This window comes from Pseudophryne corroboree, chromosome 2 (genome assembly GCF_028390025.1).
Source record: "Pseudophryne corroboree isolate aPseCor3 chromosome 2, aPseCor3.hap2, whole genome shotgun sequence".
Classification (NCBI taxonomy): domain Eukaryota; kingdom Metazoa; phylum Chordata; class Amphibia; order Anura; family Myobatrachidae; genus Pseudophryne; species Pseudophryne corroboree.
The window spans coordinates 296589092-296608501 of record NC_086445.1 but is presented as its reverse complement, the minus strand read 5'-3'; the positions used below and the strand labels follow the sequence as shown (position 1 = coordinate 296608501).

General features: G+C 40.3%; 2 long non-coding RNA genes across 2 annotated transcripts in view; both read right to left on the bottom strand.

Moving 5' to 3' along the window:
* Positions 1-798: 798 nt before the first annotated feature.
* On the bottom strand, positions 799-1258 carry LOC135050745 (uncharacterized). The gene is made up of 2 exons (XR_010241783.1): positions 1115-1258; positions 799-1008 (listed from the first exon to the last, which is right to left on the bottom strand). It is a non-coding gene; the product is annotated as an uncharacterized LOC135050745 (long non-coding RNA).
* Positions 1259-14208: 12950 nt separating this feature from the next.
* The window catches only part of LOC135050744 (uncharacterized), a 91128-nt gene continuing 85926 nt past the window's right edge, over positions 14209-19410 (bottom strand). Inside the window, exons 3-4 of the long non-coding RNA XR_010241782.1 lie at positions 17244-17331; positions 14209-16218 (exon numbers count right to left, since the gene is read on the bottom strand). This is a non-coding gene — a long non-coding RNA (uncharacterized LOC135050744). The remainder of the gene's footprint in view (positions 16219-17243; positions 17332-19410) is intronic.

Here is a 19410-nt window from a genome sequence, read left to right as displayed (position 1 = left end):
CGGGAGCTGATGAGGCATCATCGCCAATTGTTTGGCCAGGATGCTGCCAAGGTGTCCTCCCGCAGGAAGTCTGTCCTGTGGGGGAAAGTTATCCATGCAGTTAATAGTGAGGGTGTGGTGAGGCGGACTGAGGACACGTGTCGCAAAAGGTTTTACGACATCAAGCGCCGTGTCAAGGCCAAGATGGCCAAGGAGGCAAAATCAGCCCGCCAAACCGGGGGTGGCCCCCCTTTCCGGGCCACGTATCGTGATTGGGAGGAGACTGTGCGGGCACTGATTCCTGCAGAAGTGGTGTCTGCAACTCATGTCCGGGATTCGGACCGTCCAAGGCAGGATGGTGAGTTTTTTATTTATATTTGAATTTTAAACATTCCAAACTGATCATGCTGCAAAATGTAAATGTTTTTTTAAGTATGCATACATTGTGTTGGTCATGTTGTGCAGGCCTGTGCACCCTTAAGCTGTAATTGTGTTTTTAAACTACATTTCCCATCATGCCTTGGCTGTGTTTTTAGATTAGTGAATGTTAAATAAGGTGCAGTGCATGCTGGTATGTGTAGTTCCAATACTTAATCTGAGATATTGCTTGTCCATAGCTGTTGTATCTAATTGCATTTTTTTTGTATTTGTTCGTGTGTTTTGAATTCTTTTGCATATCTAATTTTTTTTATGATGTTTGGGTCAATTAGCAATTAATCAATCTCTGCAATATATTGCACACAATTCATCAATGTTTCAGGATTATTTAGTGCAACACCATGTTCATTTTTAAATACACGCCAAATTAAGTAATCCAGATTATTTTAAGCAGAAATTAGTTTACTTTACATTACGTACAAAATGGTTACAGTACACTAAGGTTTTGCAGTTAACAATGTGTTTTCCAAGTATGGTCATAATGTTTGTTTACATTTTTCAACAGTACGCCAGACCAGCGCTCCAGACAGGCCACTGCCAACTGATGTGGGTGCTGGGATTGCAGGTAAGAATTCACTGTAGTCACATATTCTGCAAACACATAGAAGTACAAAATATTAATGTTTATCTATTCACATAGGTTCTTCTTCTGCAAGCCGCCCTCTAAGGCGCCCATCACAGGGCTCTGTAAACTTACCCAGGAGGCCAAGTAAGACGCGCCGTGTGGATTTGGAATCAGCGGATCCATCTTCCCCACCCAGGCGGCGCATCTCTGCAGTCTTGTCCCAGCCACCACAGGCACTATTGGGTAGTCCCCAAAGTGATGAGCCCCGATCACCTCAGTTATCTGGTGAGTAAAAACATACACTAAACACATTAAAAAAATTTAGACACAGTACATTTACTATGATGTGATTTGTAGTTGAGATGACATGTTTGCCATAACAACCAATCTGATTTCACGAATAAACTTCTTGAAGGTGCAAATGCAACAATTAACAAAGTCTAATTGTTTGCTATGGCCAACATCACATTTAAAAATGACCACCCATCTTACTAAATTTAGTCCACACACGTGCACAGAAAAAGAAGAGCAACTTACTCACCTAACTACCTCCCCACCACAGCATTATAGTGTTCACACACCTCCCCTGTCCTGGATGTAGACTGCTTACTTGATCCGCTCCTCTGGACCATCCAGGTGAGCAGTCTATATCCTGGACAGGGGAGGTGAGAGAACACTATAATGCTGTGGAGGGGAGGTAGTTAGGTGTGGAACCCGCCAGTCAGTCTATGTGCACGCCTGTGATGGGACATATGTTTTTATAAACAAAAGATTACTCGTTTAGAAATACACAACTCAAATATAAAAATGTCCGGAGTATTATTAAGTTTGAAATGTTTAGGACTACAAAATATATTAAATGTAAACTAAACAGTGCATGTTGGCCACCCCATACAGAACCAACCTTCATGGCCGACGTGGACCAGCTGGAACCAGACCAACAGGCCACCTATACACTGCAACTAACACCCGTTGTTCCGACCCAGGCAACCCAGCCGCAGGATATCCCCCAACCCTCCATTAGTCCACAACTGCTCCAAGCTCCACCCCAGCAACAAATGTCCGCGGACTTTTGGTCCAGTTTGGCAACCCAACAGAGCCAAAACACTGCCTGCCTGAACGCCCACACCCAACACCTTGCCAGTCTGCCCCATCATCTGCCGCGCATTAGTAGGAACTCGGGCAGACTGATTGTCCAGGTAGGCAGAATTGCCACTTCTATGGAACAAATCCGGACCGACAACACTCAAATGCTGGCTAATTTAATGCGCATCATTGATGAGCAACAGCGCCAGCAGCAAGCACTCATCCAACTGGTCCAACACAATCAGGTGGTAAATGAGTCATTGTCGAGGATTGTGGCCAGCCACACTGCAAGTAACAACCAACTGAATGCCAGCATCCACAATTTAAGCCAAAGCATCACTTTGATGGCAGCACAACAAGTGAGCTCCAGCTCAGGAACCACGACCCCTAGCCAAACCCCAGTAACCTCCCCTGTTCGTAGATCCTCCCGAGCACGTGCCAGCGACCCAGCACAAAGCACGGCACCCAGCACACACAAGAAAAAAAAATAACACCAAAATATAATTTTAGTAACACAATAAAACTTTGATTATTCAAATCACACAACTTCCGGTGTCTGTGTCAAACATTGTAGAACACGCTATGTGTGTATTATTTACTGGGGTAATGAATGACAATGTATTTTTAACAATCACTAACTAAAATGTACATACCACTATAAAGAACAAACACTAAGTAAGAAAACACACATTCACACTTACAAAAATGTATTGCAAAGCGTATAGTCAAGGTTAATTACATCCCAAAAAAACTTACCGGTAAAATACCGCAGAATCACTTCTTGCCTTACCTGCCTCCCTACATCTGTACTCACACTGTCACCAGATGTTTCTAACTCCTCTGCTTGCTGACTGTTTTCTACATCATCATGTGCCAGATGTTGATTCAAACACAGATTATGTAGAAAACAGCAGCAGAACACAATCCTAGTCACCTTGGAGGGACTATACAACAAAAGGCCTGCAGATTTATCCAGACACCGAAACCTAGATTTCAGCACCCCAAAACATCTTTCTATCACATTCCGCGTAGCCTTATGTGCATGATTGTAACTGTGTTCAGCAGGAGAATCAGGTTGGGACAATGGAGTCAGTAGCCAAGAGTAGCAGCCATAACCCCCATCACCTGAAATACAGATATAGGCAACATTAGTACATGTGTCTGATGAATAATTACACCGAAAAAAAAATGGTGTTTGTAGTTAACACACATACACACAACACACTTTGAACATACCCAGCAGCCAGCCATCAGGCATTTGTCCGTCCTCAAATTTATCAAAGAGAGATGACTGACTGAGGATGAAGGAGTCATGGCAGCCGCCAGGGTAACCTGCAACCACACTCATAATTTTGAGATTTGCATCACAAACCACCTGGACATTAGTTGATTGGCTAGAATGCCGATTAGTATATATATATTGTCGGCCCCTAGGTGGTCTCAGCTCAACGTGTGTGCAATCTATGGCCCCCAGCACATTGGGCATGTGAGCAAGCTCATAGAAAGCTACCCTGACAGCATGCCACTGCGACTCCTGGGTAGAGAAGCAGATAGAGGCATTTATATGTGGTTCCAAGACATCCAAAACCTGAGTGGACATTAATAAATCTAAGGTGAGTGTCATGATCTGTATTCAATACAATACTGTGTTATAAGACCTTACAGAAGCAACACTTAGACATAGACGTGTATGTATTTTTCAACTCACCTGATTCAAATATTTTGAAAAGGTTGGCTGTGAGATACCAATAACGTCGCCTGCCACAGCCTGGAAGCTCCCAGTAGCCATAAAGTGTAACACAGCCAGGAGTTTGTGCAGGCCTGAGACAGAGCGAGAGCGTGCTGTCTCAGGGTCTAGTCCCAGTTTGACAAGGTCATACAGTCGAAAAATGTTGTTTCTATTTAGGCGAAACATCTGTATGACCCTATCATCAGACAATGCGTTTAAGTTTAAACGACCCCTAAAAAAACGTGGCTGGCGCAGCCTCCGCGGCACCTGTACAACCTGCTGACCATGTTCACTTACCTGGCCCAGATTTCTTCCAGACTCATGGACCAGTCTCAGGTATCCCCCAGCAACCAGGAAATCTGTAGCACACACCACAGCCGCCATTTCAGAGTGAGAGAATTTCCAATTGTGCCTGGGACCCTTTTATAGGGCCAAACATTCAGGTGTGAGTAATGGATAATTGACTACACATGTAAACACGCTTCTCAAAAGCAGGTCTGGTTTTTTTTAGGACTTTTTTACGATTTGTATTTTTTCACGGCCGCAAATGCATTTTCACGGTAGACATTACAAATACGAATTGTTAGTAAATGACCGAGATTCATATCTAAACAGCCGCGTTTGATCGATGGTGTATTCATTCGTATTTTTATTCTTGGACTTGCAAAAAAATACGAATGGCCTCATCACTGCCGTGATTTCTGCTTAGTAAATTCCCGAGATGACACTTTGAAGAAAAAACGGCATCTCGGTCAAAATCGGGAGCTTAGTAAATATACCCCAGTATGTTTTATCTTTTTCATTGAGACTGGAGAGCGTGCATGTATTATCACATAGCGCAGCTCTGCTGCTAAACGTGATGGCACCATCACATGGACTCCGCTGTCTGGATCTGTGGTCCCGCTCCAGACATGGTGCTGTTTCACTCTTATGATATGAGAACAGAAGTGACTCTTTTCCATTATACTGTGATCACTGGGGTGACAGAATTAATACTCATAAGGTCCCAATCTTGTTAATTACATTAGCCTTACAACGCATTGGGTAGCAAGAGCCCTTAGTGCTTTTCAGTAGGTGTCCATTTCTCTATGGAGAAAGCAAGCTGTTTTTTTTTCTGACCAAGGACTAGTTTCCATTATAGTGCTGGGATCCCATGCTGGTCATCTCCCAGTTATAGTGCACATACTGTACAGTGGTTTAAGAGGTGACATTTTCCCTTAAAACTATGCTGTACAATTTTTTGGTGTGCATTGTCTCCTATTTAGTCTACAAATTACTTCAATATTATTTTCTCTAATACTTCATTATCATTTCCTCTAATATAATATAAGGAATATATATTTGTAACCCTGTATAATATTATGTAAAGTTGTAATGATAGGGCATGTATTGTTAGGTAGGTTGTAATAATAATAATATATTTATATACAAGTATATGTGTGAGATTTTGTGACTGTTGTGGGGACTTGGAAGGAGAGCACAAAATGTATTGCTGCCCGCGAGCGCACGGAGGAAAAGGAGAACGTGCTGCAGAGCGAGACACTCAGGGAAGGAACAACGGGACCTCGCGGCGAGAGGCGGCAGTTGGTGGCGCAGACGGTTTTGTGAAAACTGCGGGGAGACGAAGGAGAGAGAGGGTACCTGGCGGAGAGCAGCAGAGACGGAGTCCGATCGATGTGGAGTCAACAGCGGTGAAAGGAGAACTGACAAGCCGGGAGCTAAGATGCTACTAGAGCCCCCTGTGGACGGAGATGCAGTAGGACAGGGGAGGCGCGGTATCTCGTTCCGGAAGGAGGAGACAGCACTGTGAGTGACAGCCACTATACCCTTGAGCCAGTGTATTAGTACGGCACAAAGGGGCTGGTCAGGAGGCGGAGCTGTATATACCAAATATAAAAGCTGCTGCAGGATTCATTGCATGGCATGAAAATAAAAAAGTAAATATGCCAGAGGATCCACTATGAGCTGATTGTAAAACAATTCACTGCACCATTAAATAAGGGCCTGTTATAACCTCCGTTATACACACTCCCAAATATTCAGGAGAGGGACAAAAGGATAGTGACCGATAAACTGATTGCGAGGTATCATTCTACACATAATTGTTACCATTATATATATATCTATACCTAGTTACAGATTGGGATCGCTAGAGTACCTTATTTCCATATCAGTGTAGCAATATTGTCCTTGCAATAGTAGGCCATTGTAACTGTCACGGTGACAACCACTGCACCTATCGAGAGATATCACCCGTGATACTGAATGGACCATATTTATATTTGACTACCGTCGAATACTGTGGATCTAGCCCTCCAGTATACAAAGTAATAAGTCAGATCTGCAGCCCATATATGTAGAAGAAAAGGATTCGGTATATTTTTATGGTGGAAAGGAAAACCGATATCCAGCCTATAGACTATGATAAATGGTGCCAGTAGTATTAAAAAAGGACGACTAATGGTGTAAATACCACTATATAGGAAGCTGCCACAAACGAACTCAAATAAGCTCAGGAAAGGCGATTCCGAAATAGGATATTCATATAGACAATCGCCATCAGTACACTGTGCTATAACCCAGAGGATACCTAAACCAAGACTATATAGATTGAGTAGGTTATTCTCCTATCCAGACACACAATTGACGTAGAGAGAGGCAACATTACCAAACCCGGGTTTGCAACATTCAAGCATCTTACTGCGTTGGGGAGCAAAGTCGGACCTCCCCAGTCGGATACACGTGTAGTAAAAGTATTCATCCAAGGAAGGGAGTGAGTTGGAGTGTCATACATTATTAGCTAAGTCCCCCAGGGAATGATCGAACGTCAGTGGACATTACTATTCTAATATCTGCCAATACCCGACTCTAATTGAACATTACGGGCCCCAACTGTGCACCAACTTAAACCATTCAGTGAATATGTATTGAGTATCCTTGGTAAACAATGTCTAGATAAAGAAGAGTGAAGTAATGTAAATGAATAGTATTTCATAGTGATCACCATCATTTATTGGTGTGACATTTTCAACTATATATTTTTTGTATTGCATGCATGGGTATTGTAAACTTAGATACCTCTATTTAATGTTATATAAATTATAGGAGTATAGAGCATATCATAACTAAACAGATGTTATTATAACAAAAGAAAGAAAGAAAGTTATATAACTATAAATAAATAACTTACCTGTGAAAGTATAACTAGTGTGTATCGGAGTTATTGTCTGAAGAAATCTGAAAAAAAGAGAAAGATACCGAAACAGATGAATTCACCCAATAAATAAGGTGAGAATTTAATATTATTTATCTGAGATTGTTACATCACTATTATCGATATACGAGAACTTTTATCAACTGACACCCCCATACCCGAACAAGGGAAGGCTTTCCCAAGCAAGCTAGGGGATAAGCTTGGGTGGAGGCACGCCAATTGTGGAATAGGGTTACATATTTATAATGCTTTATTGTTAGAAATATTACATTTTAAATGTGATTTAAAATGTGAAGCATATGCCTTGGTATTAGTTCATTCTTTGAATAAATCTGAACAGTTGGACTTCCGGTTCCGGTGCTTGCATGAGGAGACGCTTGTTTGTGTAATGTTAATCTAACCTAGTCTTGCCATGTGAGTTATACAGATGTAGCTGCTTGTGATGGGGGTGGGACTTACTGTCCAACCTGACTTGTTCAACATGACTACTTAAATTTTTTTAAATTTTTTTTGTATGCTGCAGGTATAACTTTCTATAGCTCTCCTGCACCTCTGAACATCGGGCCGCACAGAGCCTCCATTCCGCCGTGGAACGCGGCGGTTTTTGCAGTTGGCCGAAGGGGAGAGTGTGGGGCACCACATGGACAAGTTTTTATCCGCATCTATGCCCCCCAAAGTGCAAAAATCTAAGTCTGAACGCCGGCAGCCGGAATCCAAGATGGCCGCCGCGTCTGAAACTCAGGTGGGAGCACATGCTGTTGGCACTGATAAACACTCACAGCACGCCCTGCACCCCTCACAACTTACCCCAGCCACCCCTGTACCTGCTTCTGATAACCCTGTCACGTACTCAGATGTAGTGAAAGCAGTACAAGTGGCTATGGGGCCGATTATGGATACACATTCAGCCAAACTGCAACAAGCCATACGTGATATGAAGTCGCAAATGAAGCAACTTTCTAAAACAGTGGTAAATAATGAGCAGCGTATTGGAGAAACTTTCCAAGAGGTCACTGAGCTCAAAACACAATATGATCAGTTACAGAAATCCCACTACCAACTACTTACAAATGTCGACGCCCTTGAAAACAGGTCACGACGATGCAATCTACGTGTAGTGGGACTGCCTGAATCACTCAAAGGCCCTGAGCTGTTTACTTTTTTTAATAATCTACCCTGCCTGATTTACTGGATATTGGTGAAGACTGTACGGGTTTGGTTATAGAACGAGCGCACCGCTTGGGTCCCCCATAGTCAGGCCCGGACAGCAGACCCCGTATAGTCATTTTCAAAACTCTCAGCTTTGTCCACAAGGAAGCCATCTGGGCAGCATCACGGCAGAACAGGGATCTTAAATGGTTGGGATCCCAACTGTTTATTTTTCAAGACTATTCTTCTGAAGTAATGAGAGCAAGGAAGGACTTTGCACCTCTTCGTACCAAGTTGGTGAAGGAAAAAAGGAAATTTGCCTTGTTGTTTCCAGCACGTCTCCATCTCTTTGAGGGCAATGCATTTAAAGACTTCTCCACTGTAGGTGATGCAGAGGGATACCTGTGCAAAATTGCTCAGACAGATTGCAGCCCCTCTGAGGACCCAGCTGATCTTTAATGAGACCTGTAGTTTGTGATTCTTTGGTCTTATCTATCCCTGAAGAGATGCTCACATTCAGTCTGGCCGTGACCTCTGTGTATACAAACTTACAGCTTCAACCGGCAATATATAAGCACCTTGCGGTCTCCTTGCTAACAATATATATTTTTTTAAATCTCTTGCTATTATTGCCAGGTTGTCTTCTTTCACCGGCTTAGACCTCACTCATGATCTAATTACTCTCCCTGTTTAGAGTTATACATATTTGTCCTTCTGCAATTGCTCTTTATTTCCTTCTTTTTTTTTTTCTGGCTACCTTTTAGATGTTTCTCATATATGTTACTATGACCATACTTGGCCATATACAGTATTATATCAATAATGCTTAATGATATAGGGGTTCACCTGTTTCATTTGGCAATGTTTGCTCATGTGATCCTTTTATATTTCATCTAGTTGCTGCTTTGCGTCTTGATTTATTTTGGCTCTGTGCCCTGCCCTCATATATACTCATTCATGAATAATTATGTTTTTTTTATGGAGGCTAGGAGCACCTACCCTGTTATGTTTTTTGTTCGTTACAACTTGCCCGCGTGTTAGTCTGACGCGGGAAGATCTAAACCCGGAAGTTCACCTCGCCTGTGTGCGTAACATATGAGTGTACTTCCTTACCGGAGTATATTCTCTATGTTTGTTTCCCCAGTTGTTCCTTACCACCCCCCCTCTTCCCTTTCACAACTCCGATTTGTTGTATCTTTTATTTTATTATCATGTGGAATTTTTTCAATAAGTGGTCTGGGATTCTGTTTTGCTTGCTTACTTATATATTATCTCATGTATGGCTAGTCTAACATTAGGCTCTCTCAATGTCGGTGGCTTTCATTCCCCAGCTAAGAGGAAGAAGATATTGATATACCTGAACAGGACGCAAATTGATATAGCATACTTACAGGAAACCCACCTGCTACCCCCTGAAATGTTAAAGCTAAACACACTAACGCTGGAAAGTTCTTTTGTCTGCCCCGTTCACCTCTAAAGCTAGAGGTGTAGCTGTCATAGTGAAGGAGTCATTAGCAACCATTGTGCACTCCTCGTCAATCGACCCCCAGGGTCGCTATATAATAGCCGATGTGTCAATTGATCAATCTAGATATATATTATGTAATGTTTATGCCCCGAATGTATATTCTAGGGATTTTTTTGTTAAAATTGTGTCCAAATTGTACGCATATGGTACTGTCCCTATCCTCTTAGGGGGGGATTTTAACATAGTGGCATCTCCACAGATGGACATTTCCTCCCCTATACGCAACAAACGCCAGGCCCCAAAGCTAGGCATACCTTACATTCTCCAGCAACTTCATCTGGTAGATGTGTGGAGAGCTTCCCACCCTCTGGAGCGTGATTTCACTTGTCTGTCTGCAGCTTAAGGTACTCTTTCCAGGATAGATTACATTTTTATGTCTGAGCATTTATTTACACGTCTCCTGGATTCTAATATAGAACCTATTTGTGTGTCCGATCATGCTCTATGTTGGATTAAAATTGCTTTGGTTACTGATAAGGGCCCTTACAAACAATGGCGTTTCCCCTCCCACTTATCCCACTCCTTAAAGTTTAGAGCTGCATTGGAAACCGTCTGGGTAAATTATCAATTTCACAATGCTGATATCGCATCTTCTTCCCCCACACTTTTTTGGCTAGCCTTTAAACCTGTGCTTAGAGGAGAGATTATTTCTTATTGCGCACATAAAGACAAACTGTTTCGTTCCTCCTACGTAGAATTACAAACCAATCTGACTTCTTCTTACCAGTTATTTAAGACTACACCTACCTCAGCCAATAAACTGGCATATTTGTCCCAAAGGGCGGCTTTTGATAATATGTTATCCCAAGCAGAGTCCAAATATACTTTTAACTCTAGACTTGGAAATAGGTCGGGGAAGCTTTTATCCAACTTACTTAGGGGCCAACTCACCTCTAGTTCAATTAAAGCTCTTAAAGATAAGAATGGTAAGACCACTTCTTGTGGCAAGGAAATCTCCAATATTTTACATGCCTTTTACTCTGAGTTATATGCCTCATCGGAAACTAGTACTGAAGATGGCGTTGCCTTTTGGGACAAAGTGACCCTCCCCCACATGTCCCCAAATCAAGCCTCATCCCTAATGCAGCCCATATCTATTGATGAAATATGACGTGCTATTAAACAACTTAAAACTAATAAAGCTCCAGGCCCAGATGGAATCTCAAATGACTTCTATAAGATTTTAGGCCCTAAAATAGAAGACACCCGTCTAGCCTTTTTTAATTTGCTTATATCAGGATCTGACCCCCCTCTATACTTTAATTCTGCCCTGTTGAAACTCTTACATAAACCTGGACGCGACCCTCTCTTACCCGGCTCCTATCGTCCAATTTCCCTCCTGAACACAGATTATAAACTATATACAGGTTGAGTATCCCTTATCCAAAATGCTTGGGACCAGAGGTATTTTGGATATCGGATTATTCTGTATTTTGGAATAATTGCATACTATAATGAGATATCATGGTGATGGGACCTAAATCTAAGCACAGAATGCATTTATGTTACATATAAACCTTATACACAGCCTGAAGGTCATTTTAGCCAATATTTTTTGTAACTTTGTGCATTAAACAAAGTGTGCGTACATTCACACAATTCATTTATGTTTCATATACAGCTTATACACACAGCCTGAAGGTCATTTAATACAATATTTTTAATAACTTTGTGTATTAAACAAAGTTTGTGTACATTGAGCCATCAAAAAACAAAGGTTTCACTATCTCACTCTCACGCCAAAAAGTCCGTATTTCGGAATATTTGGATATGGGATACTCAACCTGTACCAAAATTTTAGCTGATAGACTTAAACTCATTCTTCCAACTATCATACACGAAGACCAAACGGGGTTTATTATGGGTCGTCACTCTGTAGGGAATGTTAGGAAAGTCCTCACGGTTATGCAATGGCTAGAATCCTCTAACCAAAAAAGTCCCAGCGCAATTTTATCACTCGATGCAGAAAAAGCCTTCGATCTGGTAGCATGGGAACACTTGTTTAATTGTATGCGCAGATTTGGCACCCCCAATGAATTTATTCTGACACTGCAATGGCTATATAAGGGCTCCTCTACACAAATTTTAAGTAATTGCTACCTTTCCCACTCTTTTTCTATTTTACAGGGCACGAGACAAGGTTGCCCTCTCTCTCCGCTCCTTTTCGCTATGACGTTGGAACCACTGGCAGCAGCCCTCCGTTCAAATTCCCTGTTTACTGGTATTAAAATTAATGATGTAGAGGTCAAGTTGAGCCTCTTTGCAGATGACATGTTGTTATTTATATCTCAGCCTTTACAGTCGCTTGCTGCTATTATATCCACTATAGACAATTTAGTGCGTTTACAGGTTTTAGGGTGAATTATTAAAAATCAAGGCTCCTACCTATAGTGATGGAAGCTAATTATTTTTCATCACACCCCACCTTAGCCAGGTTTGCTATTTGTCACACCCCTCTTAAATATCTTGGGATTCTTATTCCAACTACTTTAAGTTCACTTTATTCGGTCAACTTTCCGCCAATACTGGCTTCAATTGTAAAATTAATCAACCATTGGACACATTTGCCCCTTTCATTATCCGGTAGAATTGCTGTCATAAAAAGTGTGTTATTTCCCAAACTTTTGTATATACTACAAATGCTGCCCCTTTGTCTTTCAAGACGGGATACTAAAGCCCTAAATGCTCAATTTACTAAATTTATGTGGCAAGGTAAGAAGCCACGCATTGCTTTTTCAAAATTGATTCTTCCAAAGGCACAGGGAGGCTTTGCTGTACCAGATGTTACCACTTTCACCCAAGGAACTCATTTTCGAAATGTATATCTCAGACTGGTTGGGGCAAACCTCCGTATTTACCAATACTGCAATGGATGCAATGGATGCACTTTTCTTCCCTTTTTCCTCTAACGCATTATTGCACTCTCCCAAATCATTGATCCCTGCACCCATTCATTCACTCAAATATATTATTTGCAGATGTTTATAGAAGTTGGTGTGCCATCAATAAACGCTTACACGGGGATCATACTGACACTCCTTTTGCTACCTTTTGGGGAAATCACAGTTTTATTCCAGGTCTAGATAATTCGTTGTATCTGAACTGGAAAGCGAAGGGGATAATAGCGGTAAAAGACATCTTTGATCCGGGTGGCACCATCCACACTTTTGATTATCTCCAAAATACTTTTGGTCTACAGAGAGGGTGGTTCTTTATGTATCTACAGGCTAGGCACTATGCGCAAACCAAAACTGTAAAACCAAGTGTGTCCCAACCCAAAGATGTTATTCTAGAAACTATGGCTCACATTAAAATCAAACCATACAAAATTCGTTATTTATACCCATTTTTGTTGGAGCCATCTACGGTAGCAGTTTGGTCTAGCTCCCTCAGGAGCTGGACTAGAGACATACCTTCCATTCAGTCATCTAATGTTTGGACTGATCATTGTGAGGCCACCCTTAAACGTATCCCCTCAGCGACACTGCAGGAAACACATCTAAGGATTATACATAGGGCATACATCTCTCAAGCGCAGAGAAAATTTATGGTAGCAGAAGAAACGGGCAGATGCCCAAAATGTAATACCAGTAAAGCTGATTTTTTTCATAACTTCTGGGAATGTAGGAAGATCAGACGATTTTGGGATAAAGTTGTCACTTATATCAATAAACTTTTTTCTCTATGTCTTATCAAAGCCCCTATCCCTTGCCTTCTATTGAATTTCGATGAATGGGATTTAGGACTATGCAAAACTATATTGTCTCCTATATTAACGGTTATTTTGACCATCGCCAGTAAACTTATTATAAAGGCACTGGATCTCTAGATCCCCCCCTTTTCTACACGAACTTCAGTCAGATATTTGAAAAAATATTTTATTATGAACGAAGTGCTGCATTTCCAGAGATTGAGACTGGTGTAGTAAAGTTTTATAAAAAATGGGGTGACTATATAGTTCGACTTCCCCAGAGTATACAAGATCAATTTCAAACAGTGTTTGAGGGCACTGATTGGTTTTTAAGGCAGAAGCTAATGTAATTCCTATCCACAACGATAACTTATTTTTGTATTTCGGAGTCGCCACTGCCTTTTCCCTCCTTCCCTCTGTTTTGTGTTCCTCCCTCCCCTCCCCACCCTTCCCCCTTTTTAATCTTAGCAGACCTCTCATAATTTTTTCTGATGTTATCCATTTATGCCTGGTACATTGGATTTGAATAACAAGACTGTTTGTAATTTCTTTCATCATTCTTTTGGATGTAGCAAATGTTCTGTACACCGTGGTCCTTTGCCCAAATTTTTGGGCATTATTTTGCACTGACTATCATCCTTTTGTTTTTTTGTTTTTCTTCTCATTGTACTTTGATGCCTTGAAGTTAACAATGTACCAATATTGTCGGCATGTTATTGATTTTATATATATCAATGGAAACATTTCGTAAAACCCAATAAATCGTTTATTCCAAAAAAAAAAATCTGAACAGTTGTTTATGTGTGTATATAAAGAAGAGATCAACACAGAAGAGATTGGCTAGATCATTTGTATTGTAAAACACTAGCATTCCAGATGGGACAGATTGAGTCATTTGGTGAGTGTGGTGAATCTCGGTTAGAGCTGCTGTAATTAGACTGTTGACATTTCAAATTTCAGGGTAATTTATGACAGTAAACTTTGCATAGTTACATAGATATTTACCTCTATGGGCATTTTTTTTGTAATTGAAAATGCTGAAATGCAAATATTTTTTTATTGCATTTATAGATATTCTCTGCACTTGCTGATATTTCAAAAACAAAATACTAGTATAAATTCAATATAATAAAATATAATATTTCATCTAGTTGCCATTTCTTTGTCTGCATGTAACTATGGCCCTTTTTAATCATGGATTGATGATTGTAAATCTGCTTGCAGCAGCTTTGCAAAATGCAATCCAAAGCAATGCAAATGCAGTAGGATGTGTTAAACACCTCCTTGCTGCATTTGCGATCCCAGCGCTGCAGCCGCATTGCAGCCTGGGGTCAACATTGCAAACGATGTGTCACACAGACTGCCAGCTGAGTAAGCCCATCGCAAGGCGGCTTGTGAGGCCAGGAAAACTGCATCTCGTGTCACAGTCCTTGGCCTCAATCAGACAGTGGCATTGGCACAACTGTGATGCGATTGTAGGACCCGTTCTGCACATGCACAGAACAGGTTTAGTGCATGCACAGTTTCCGATTTAGGCCTTATGAAAGCATTGCTGTTACCATGGTGTTTGATATCTCACTGGATTAGTAATGTTGGATTACCTATAAAAATTATCTCCATAAAACATTAACGATACCATGTGTCAGCATCTCATTTGTGCACACAAGCGCAAAATATAGGGGTAGGTACCCGACATTTGTAAGTGGTTTTGTTTTTGATTTTCTCAAAGGAATAAGATGGAAATTACAAAACTGCGCAGACAATTACAAGCTCCAGTAAAACCAGCCTTAAAAGCAGGGATAGTATACAATTGTCAACTGTAGGGGTTAAACTTGGAGAGGTTTCTGCTTAGCTTTTTTTTATAAGAAGGTTGAAATCAGCTTCTGAAATGATGCTACATAGATTCCACACCAGCATAGCTATTCATACTATGAGAGATAAGAAAATAAATATCAAGTGTACACTGTTATAAAGATGAATTATCAACAATAGGCAGTAGTGCCAGAGAGTGTAGGCAGATAATGCATGGCAGGTGGCTAACAAACCTAAGCAGCAGGACTCAATGCATGCCTGGAGCCAGTAGAAAGCAGCTCAAAGTGAAGCTAAGAAGGTGGAAACCACAAGATAAGAGGTTGCGGCAGGAATTTCAATTAAATAGGCTTTAAAATCATGTGAGGACTCTTGTCAGGTGTAGAACGTCTGGGTATCAAAAGTTAAACTTAGTTAAAATGTGGGATGCTGCAACATTCATTTGGGACTTATATTGGTATCCTGTCAATATATTCTTCAGCTTATTCATTTCCCAGCTGCACGCCATATTTCTCTTAAAGGGAAAAATGTATATTATTTAATGGGGCTTAATTTCACTTTATATTTCTATGCATGTCTACTCTAATGGCATAATGGAAAAAAACTTGCATTCATTGGATTTATCTAGTGAATTAAAGTACAGATGAATGGGAACAGTGGGAGTTGGGTAAGAAAAAGACTTGTCCAACAGATCATCATCATTTTACAAAGTAGAGTATTCTTATTATCTAATCATGGAAAAGATAAATAATCCTTGCTTTCTAGTACTATCAATTATCACTAACCCACAAAGCAAAGTAATAGTCATATACTGTACATTATACCATTCTTGCTGCCTTGGGTTGGATGGAGGTGGAACACCTCTGCCCCTGTGATGTTTTTCTGAGATTTCCGACATTGCATGGGTAGAACAAGGTGGAACAATGCAAATCAGTCATCATGGCACCAGTTCTGTGTCGTTTTGTCAGGACTCACAGCTTTGCAATACTGGGAGTAGGGACGTGAAGATGCAATGTACTGATGGATCTGGCTGATTATGATAAAGAGGTGAACAGACATTTAGAAAATAATGGATGGTATTCAATTCTCTCCACCCCCTTCCACACCCATTCTGTTTCTGCTGGCAGGCGTGGTATAATCATTTCAGCTCCTTACTCCCAGGGTAGCAAGGCACCCAACCATTTACGCAGCTAAACCTGATTATTGTGGGCATGATATGCGCGATAATGGGGATCAATTTAGAAAGGAGATTGGGCATGATATATCATTTGAATACCGCTGAATGTCACATATAAACTGAGTGGAAACCCTACAGAGAATGTAATTAAAACTTTGTCAAACTTAGTGAAGGAACGCAATAAAAAGTGGACATCAAAGATACAGAGGCTAAATACCTTATTAACACAGAATCTATTATCCCCACATTATACTGTATATCCTCCCTAAGGTGCATAAATTATATATCCTCCCCATTGTATCTTGTATCTATTCTCCCACGACTTACCTCTCCCAGTTCATTAGAAGAAGATGAGAAGACAGCGCTTCACTATAAAGGTGCTGCAGTCAACAGATGGGGTGGTCACCTTCACCCCAACAAAGTTCAGTAATGTTCCAATACTTGCTGTTGTGCACTCTCTTGAATATTTGGACAGTCACGACACTAGGTGAGCAATACTCAAGGTGCTTGTAGACTGACAATAAAACAATCAAGGAACTGATAAAATCGGTTCCATGATTGTTTTATTGTGACTCTATCGGTCATCTGATACAACATCATTGCCTGTGTGACCTTTTCATGAGGGTATGCAAATCTTCTAAGTTGCGAAATTTCACCCACCAAAGGAGAGAGGACGAATTGGCTACCTACCAAATAAAATAATTGAGGAGTCTATCTACAAGCACCTTGAGTATTGCTCACCTATTGTTGTGACTGTCCAAATATTCCAGGGAGTGCACAACAGCAAGTTCTCCCAGTTCATTGATATTTACATACACCATTATTTTAAAAAAATAATCACATCTGAAAGACATACTAGAACACTTGAACACACTTACTGTAAGTGGAAAGAAGGCCACATGTGATGTCAGATCATTGTATACTGTCATATAACACTAACGTGGCATGAAAGCGGTTTCCAAAGCCCTAAGTGATTTAAAAACAAATTCAGTCAAAGGGATACATTTTTTTCTTTTTAATAATTATTTCATTTATAAAGAGGATTTTTATCTACAAAAAGTGGGCATGGGCACCAGGTTTGCCCCAGTTATACAAACATATTTATGGGCCAATTAGACTGTGAAAATATATGGTGTAACAATCCATACAAGGCGAACCTGGTGTCCTGGAAGAGTTGTATTGATGATATATTCTTAATCTCAAAGGGAAGCCATGAAAGCTTGGATGAAGTTTTGATTTTTCTAAACAATAATGATTGGAATATCAGTTTGACTTCTGAAATCAGTGCGACCCAGGTATATTTTTTAGCCTTTTCTGTGTACATTGAAAATAACAATATACAGACCAGAAACTATATATAAACAACAGACTCTAGTGTGTACACTAGTATTTTGAGTTGTCACCATTCAAACTGTCTGCACTGGCCAATTCAAACATTGTGAAGAAATTGTAACAACAGTAATATTTTTTCCAAACAGTCAGAAGAAATGAAAGTGTTTGCATCAGACAGAAGAACTTCTTAGACACAAAAGTTGGAGAATCTTACTAAGCCTTTGATGGAGATAAAGTGGACAGTATATCCCTATATCAGTCCTAATTGTATGTACAGCATCTATACCATCCCAGCGAGAGTTGTGACATCTGGTACTTTGCTTTGTACTTTTCCAATTCCTGGGCTCAAAACTTTCCTCCTCCCACTTTCTGTTAAATACCAGCTGTGGTACTCCCTGCGGCTATAATTTATATAGCTGTCTGGAGCTGCTGTTAACATCTTTCCTATGGCAGGGAATCATATAGATCATATTTAAATAGATAAAGATTATTTACAAACCACAAAAACCTATATATCTTTTCCAAGGGGGAACCTAATCATTGTGTTTACCCATAAACCTATAAAGACAGGTGCATTTGTGCAAAAGTAGGTTTGTGATGCCTCAAAATAGCATTTGCCCTTTATATTTGTTATTTACTAAATAAGCCTTGTTAAATATCAAAAATAACACAAAAACAAAAAAAGAACCAACTTGCCAAATAAAATATTGTTTTTTTTTTTAGGTTCTTCCAAAATTCTAAAACAACACATAAAAACTGTTAATGATCTTATACAGGTTCAGTCAAGTGCTTGATTTTTTAATTGCTTGCATGTATTGCTTAATGTTGTGTTAAGTCTGGTACACACTAGACAACATTTTAAACAAATTTTCCGATAACGAATATTCATAACAACAAATATAGAAAAAAATCATCCTGTGTGTACCCACTACATTGCTAGTGATGCGTGCTCCCATGGAATAGCTAGTGACATCTCCTGTCATTTGTACATGCAGCCTTATCTAGGAATGTCGCTAGCGATGCCATGTTGCTGCATACAGCATGACCTAGCCCCCCCCCCCCCCTCCCCGCTTTCACTCCATTGCTGCCGGCATCTGCAAGTGTGTATGCACTTGGCGATGCTGGCTCCTCCGTTGGGTCCTGTTGCCCACGATGTCAGGCTGGGTACACATCATCTAGTGTGTATCCAGCAATAGCTCCTGTCCAGCTAGACTATTAATGATTATATTGAGTTGTCAAAGATAAAAAAAATTGTCCCATATAACTATTTAATATAATGAATTGCGGAAAATGTACTCAATCTAACCTTAAATATTGTTCATTTTTAAAGCATATTTTTCCAATTTATGAAACTGAACAAGTGAGTTACAAGAATCTGTTTTTGGATTGCGTGGACATCATATATGCAGTACAATCTATTGCAAACTGTCTCTTTTGGAGTCCTAGAACAATGACACGCTGACATTTGATGTAAAATTGAGCATTGTTATACTTATTAAGCAGCATTTACTGACAGTTTTCTTTCAGTCTGACAAGAAGTAATCATGGCCTGATACCTTACTGGTTGGAAATTCTAGAGATGTGTAAACGACTTCAAGAAATACTTATGGCAAGTCTCATTATTTCCCTAGGCGATTGTCTATGATAAAGCAGAACAAGTCATTTCTCCCTGATCCTTTCTACATTTGTCAGAGATCATGTTTTTGTGTTTAG